The sequence below is a fragment of the Oryzias melastigma genome, linkage group LG16 (genome assembly GCF_002922805.2).
Source record: "Oryzias melastigma strain HK-1 linkage group LG16, ASM292280v2, whole genome shotgun sequence".
NCBI lineage: Eukaryota > Metazoa > Chordata > Actinopteri > Beloniformes > Adrianichthyidae > Oryzias > Oryzias melastigma.
Window position 1 is genome coordinate 15172411 of NC_050527.1, and position 7014 is coordinate 15179424.

General features: G+C 35.7%; 1 long non-coding RNA gene across 1 annotated transcript in view; it reads right to left on the minus strand.

Annotated features, from left to right (window-relative positions):
• The window catches only part of LOC118599790, a 23008-nt gene that overhangs the window by 13867 nt on the left and 2127 nt on the right, over positions 1–7014 (minus strand). The window lies entirely within an intron of this gene.

The window sequence follows — 7014 nt, forward strand, 5'->3', positions numbered from 1 at the left end:
TATTACATGATAGTAACATGACATCATGTTACTAAGAAGTTTTTGAGTTAGTATAGGCTAGTCACAATAACATTTGAACAGCATTTGACTGTTTTTTAGATGTTGCAAACAAAGTAGGGCATTAATAGTACTGCAAATATGTTAACATGGCTAATGACGCCAATGTGTCAGACTTTATTTTTAAACCTTTCACTAAAAAGGTTTGATGTTAGAGTATTCACAATAACGTTTGTTCAAACAGCAGTAGATTGTTTTGTACGCATTACAAAATAATTAGGAAGTTAAAAGTACTGTAAATATGATAGCATGGCTAATGTGTAGCGTGTCAGACTACTATTGGAGTTAGCGTGTTCACGGTAACATTTGTTTAAGCAGCAGTAGATTGTTTTGTATGTGTTACAAATGAATTAGGGAGTTAAAAGTACTGTAAATATGCTAGCATGCTAATGTGTTGCAGTATCAGATTGCTAACTGAGTTAGCGAATTCCCGGTAAGGTTTGTTTAAGCGGCGGTAGATTGTTTTGCACATCTTACTAATAAATTAGGGAGTTAAAAGTACTGTAAATATACTAGCATGCTAACGTGCAGTGGCGCAAGACTTCTTTTTTTAACCTTATACTAACAAGGTTTGAATTGAGTGTATTCACAATGCAACACACCGCGGAGGGATTCAGAGCCCTTGGCCTCATGGGTAAACCGCGTGGAGCTGTGCTACAGAAGAGAAGCACTTTTCTTCTCGTTGGTGCGCTTTGGAGCACAGAGTTTAAATTTAAATTTAAGTAAATTACTTGTGTGACCTTTTTAAAGTTATAAAACCAATGTCATTTATTTCTGGTGCTAGCAGCTCCACACTAATGTAGCTGACGGTGACCATTGAGGACGTCATCGAGTGGAAGTGTCGTTCAAATTTGACATTTTTTTTTCTGCATATATCTGTTTAGAGGGCTAAATATAGGGGTAGTGAGAAGCTTAAGGGGACGAATTTGGATTACTCCTTTGTCTGATTTTTACTTGTTGCAAACAAAGTTAAGAGTTACAAGTATTGTAAATTGTGCTAATGTGGCTAACAAGTAGCAGTGTCACACTTTGTTTTTACCAGGTACAAGGTTGGGAGTTAGCATAGTCACATTTGTTTTTTGCAGTTTCAGTTAGTTTTTTTTACGTGTTGCAAACAAGGTTAGGAGTTATTGGTGAATTTGCTAACACAGCTAACACTTCTAATAATGCTCATGTGTAGCGTGTTTTAAAAACAAGTTCTAGAGTTGCTGTGAACAATTCTAACTGACTGACTTACCTCTGACTCCTTTGACTCACGTAATGCGCCTCAAGTGATGACCACATTTAAACACAAAATGATGCTAATATTAGCTAGGAGAGTAGCTAGTTAGCTTCCTCTTGGCTAAAGGAGGCAAAAAAAAAAAAAAAGACTGGGACTTCTAGTGTTAAGGTTACCAAACCAAATTTAACAGACTGTTTATATTAATTACCAGAAGTTAACATAACACATGTTTCACTCTATATTGCACACCAGGTTAACTATATTTATTATATTATGGTGCGCACCGTCTATCAATGCTCTATTTTTAAACTTTTTCACATTTAAGGCGCACTATAATTGCAACTATAATTCATTTTTTTCCACTTTACTCAAGTCAGATTTTATAACAAAACATACTGTTTTGACACACCTACATACATTTTGTAACCAAAAACCATATCTGTTATTAAAATGCATCATTTGTTGTTGATTTCCAAGTTTAGGAATGCTTGTTTCTCAAGGGAGATGCATATCTGGTTTGACTTTGTTTTGTTAGATTATTCTATGGTGGTCAGCTGCTGAAAAAGCATCAAAATAGTGGTTGTGTTGAAAATTTTTAAAATGTAGTGGTTTTTATATATAATGTTTTGAAATTGTACTAAAATTGATATCAGCAGGAAGACCCAAGGATTACTAAAACTATAGTTGGGGAAAATTTTAATCACAAGAGGAACCGTTTGGTGCAACGCTTAAAATTTGTACACTCCCCCCAATTAATGGATATTAAGAACATTAAATAATTGTCATTTAAATACTTGGCAAACAGTGTGCTCTCTTTATCTCTCTTTAGTCAGCTGCACAGTAGATGTTGCATCGACCAAAGTGCTAAACGATCTTTGCTTGTTTAAAGGAATTCCCTCACTGTGATTACTAATAAACATTTTTGCTAATTTACACATTTTTTTGTTTCAGAATATAAACCTAAAACCCAATCTGTGAGAAAACAATTTTCTACTGTTTAGATTCCAATTTAATGGAAGGATAATATAACTCTAGCTGACTTTTTAATGGAATCTATACAGTATGAATGCACATGAAGAGAATGCTAAAAACCCGTCTTTAATTAAATTACACTTTTTTCCTTCAACACTTCCTTTATGATGTGTAAACAAAAACACAAAAGGAGTGTGTGTGTGTCTGGAGGCGAAAAAACTGCTTTTCAACTCTAAAGAAAAAAACATTTAAACAGCAAGTGACATTGCATTCCTTCATGTGTGTATCAAAGTGCTTTCAGGAACAATGCTGCTGCGGGGATGAAAATTGACTTTGGTCCCACTTCCCAGCGGTGATTACAAACTCTTAACCACTGAAAGTCAAAGATGTATGAAAGTCCATCAAACACACAGGAACACAGACTCACACAGATACACAAAAGAAACACTAAAACTCCACTGGCAAGGCACCAAGACACTCAGTAAAGCCAATCTCTGCCTCATATGGCAGGCTGTGAATTCCCAGTGTGCTTTGCAGCGACAACCGTCCGCGCGTGTGCCTGTGTTTGCATGTGTGCATGTGCAGATAAAGCCGCAGCAATCACCGAACACAAGCATAAGGGCCACCAAAGTAAATGCTTGGACAAGCTGGCACGCAAACTCACACACATATACATACATATATGATAAGAAATGGATATGCTTGCCAAGACGGCTTCCCTTCTGTTCCAGGAGGCACAGAGGTGCTTAGCAAACAGCAAACAGACCTCAGCCTTTAAAAATGGGAAGGCAGAGTGTGACAGAGGGGATGGTGGGAGGCAAAGACAGAGAGGAATGAACCGCGCCGGTCGCCAAAGTTGCAGAAATTAATTGGTCACACCCAAGCGGCCTTGCATTTGTATCCAGCAGTTGCACATTGGCTCAGCTGTACTAAATTACAAACCCCACGGTTTTCTAACCTTACAAGAAAAAATACATTTTTTTTCCCAAAAGTTTGAAGAGTGGAAATTCCCAGCTGTGTTTTTACAGGCTTTTTAACTTATTAGAATCACAATTTTATTAAGATCGAAGGCAGTTCATTCATAAATGCCCTTTTAACCCATCTGTAACTAAAAATCATGTTTTCTAATAAAAATTCCATGTTATAAGACAAAACAAATCTAAAAAGGTAGCTTGAAGAATTTGTCTAAAATTACTCAAAATAGATAATATTCTGCCCTTTTAAGACAAAATTAAAGCTTAAGATTAGCTATAAACACTTATACACTAAGTTTTTTGCCCTACAGACAAGAATTACATATAATTTGTCTCAAAAAATATATAATTATGAGTCAAATAAAACTATCAAGTTTCCCTAAAATCAAGCAAGTCTGTTTGTGAAAACCCCTCGCATCACAAAGAAAACTTCTGCCTAAAATATGATGCAAAGTAAATAAAAAAGCTATTTCAGTACAAATATTAATTAAAAGAAGATGTTTTTTTAGGATCAGTGATGCAAGATATTTTAGATTTAAAAAACATATATAAAAACATCAATACATTTACATTTGGAGCGGGAGTCTACAACCTGAGCCTCCGGAGCCACATGTCGCTGTTTAACCCTTCATTGAGGCTCTCTAGTTAAAGATTTTTTTAATTATTATATTATTTTATAAACTGTATAGTACAAAAATAAAGTAAAAAAAAACGGTAAAGTAAGCCAACTCAAACTTTATTTAACTTCTTCATGCATAACTCGTCTAAATTCCAGATTACACTAGGCCTACCCATAATGCTCCAATCAATCCATCCAGCGGTTCAACTTTGTAGTTTACTAAAGATAAACAAAATATTTTGACAGATTTTTGTGTGCCGTGTTCCTCAGATAATCAGTTCTATCAGAAGTCACATTTAAAGGGCCGGTGCAAAAATCAACTTTTGATCTTTTAAGTTTTTTATAATGTTCATTCCTCTCTATAAAGAACCCCAAAGCGGTATTTAATCCATTCATACATTCTGATTAGTCCTCTAAAACCCTGCGCACTGAGCACCAGCCCCTTCCAACGCACAAAAAACCTCCGCTACCATCCGGGGTCGGCACAGTTGTGCAGACGCTGAGTGTATTTGTGTTGTGAACCAGTGTAGCAATAGCCGGGGCTACTAAAGGCAGATATATGGATCCATCTTTACAAAAGTTCAGATGTTATTTTTGTGGGAGAAACGAAGACACGCTGCCAAGGCTAGGATGACATCATGAAATGGGCGGCACCCAGACTGAGCGGCAGGCGGAGCCTCAGAGATCGAGATGTCTTACTTCCAGGTAGGAAAAAAATAATAATAAAATATTCAGCTAAATTTATATTCCAAATTAATTTGTTCCTCAGTGCGCCGAAGATAATAAATGACCAGTTTCTCTAAACGAAAAGCTTGATATAGACATTTTAAGGTGCACCGGATTTTGTATTTTTTATTTTAGGGCGGATTTTGTTTTTTTTTTTAACTAATTCAAGGATTTTAAGTGAGCCTATGTTTCAAAAACATAATGAGTATAACTTTTTTTAGCTCTAATATTATTTTGGCTTGTTAGATTTACAAATTTTTTGGCTGAGATGCACCCAATCTGTAAAATATATTGTTTTTTTCTTTTATAATTACTGTTGAAATCACCCTAATAGTACTAAATTTAAAAGCGATCCTATGTGACACAGAGGGACTTTTATTTTGAAAGTCATGGAGTTTCATGTAAACTTCTGTCAAAAGTTAAACTATTTCCTTTTTTTAATGTAATCTTTCGTTCTAAAAAGAAAAAAAGCAGAAAAACAACAATAGTTAATTTATATTGATCATAAAAGTAACAATAAGATATATATAAATCAGTGTTTTATTTTTCTAAAGGGGGAAGTTTGACTTTGCGGCTCCGGCTGGGTTGTTGTTGACCCGGATGGTTTTTAAAGGTTGAAGGTTGCAGACCCCTGATAGAGTTTTATAGGATATTTGACCTAAAAACTGTGTTTTTGCAGGTTTTGGAGGTGCAGAAAACAAGAAATCACTACATAAAAAGATGTGTTGTACCCAAACATGCTAAAATAAAGAGTTTCACAGTTAATATCTTTACTCTTCCAAAGAACACGCTCAGAGTGGCCTCTGCTGTAAATTAGTCCAAAAACACAAACTCTCTTCATCAGAGAAAGCCGTTTCCCAGCATGCAGGAGTTGCACCCGACTCCCCCTGAGGGGAACGCAGGCCTCCTCCCTCCCAGACAAACTTTACTTTTTAATTTTCCCTGTGACAGTTGCTCAGCAGGTCTCTTGTTAACAATGAAACAAAAGGTGCAGTCTTGTAAACAACGGCGTCAAACGTGTTTGCCTCACAGCCGCAGCTTTAAAACGCCACGAACATGTCAGGGAAACTCAGAGCTCAAAAACACACGAGGGAGACACATTTGAATTCCTAATGAAAGCGTTCAGAGGCATTTTGAATGACAGCGTGGAAAATTTAAAGAATTAAATTAACCTGACAAACATCCAGATTAATTCTGCTTTTACCCCCAAACTCCCTTTTATTATTTTTTTTGCGTTTCATGGGGGAAATCGATAAAAAAAAAGTGAAAACACGAGCTGTCTGTGCTCCATACATGACAATCAAACAGCTGCTTATATTCAAGTTCCTGTTAATACAATGAATAATTCATTCCCAGATAAACACATGCAGGAGCTACGCTTACATCTCAGTGGCAGATAAAAGAAGACGGTGAGGAATTTACTTCGTTAGGCAGAAATGAAAAGGTCACCGCCTGAGATGGCAGCTAACGAGGATCTGTCAGTTCACAGTTAACGTCAACATCCTCTGTATTCATTAAAACTCCATCTCTGTTGCAGAAATCAGTTTGTTTTCATGTCTAACTGAAAATTCATTTATAGAAACAGGGCAGATTCAAGTTTAATCTCCAGTGAACTGTGCTGAGCAGAGAGGACGACTTGCATCTGTACCAAAAGGTTAACAACTTCACACACTTGTGTGTGGATTTTTAGACTCTGACAGAGCATCACACATGAAACGAAAAAGAGAAAACGTATCTCTAGATCTAACTAATTAGAATATAGCTTACTTTGTCTGTTTTTGAGGAAATTATGTTAATTTCAACTTTATTTTCCCATAAACCTTTGCTTATAGTGTCTTTAAAGATCCACTCCAATGGAAATTGTATTATTTTTAACATGCTATTGTAGCATTTTTATAATGATGGAGGGCATATGTAAATAAAATTAATCTTAAAATTGTATTTCTGAGTATTTCTTTATTCAAATCGTTGTGAATCAGGAGCAGATGAAAATGTGAAGGAATGTGTTTGGATTAACAATGTCAAATCAACTCTTGTAGATGTTCCTGTTGGTGTAACCATTTCAAACTATTTTGTAACACTTGGAGCATTTAGACTATTCTTACTTTAATATACAACTATTGTATAACATGTTGGTCACTGACAGTTCTAAACACTTGTAAAATTGAAAATTTGCTTTACTACATATATATATACTTGTTGTTTACTGTATAAAGTGTTACATGGACTTGCCCCACATCCAAGGTCTGATTTCTTTAAGAAAAACTCAAGAGGTTCTACTAGAGATGACTGATGTCCCCTATGCAAAAACATCTGGACAAAATGCTCTTTCTGTGAAGGCCAGGATATTTTGGAACAATCTCACCTTCTCTGTTAGAGAATCTCCAACACTAAAGACTTAGAAAATGGTGGATGATCATAAACCAGTCCTGTAAACACTGATT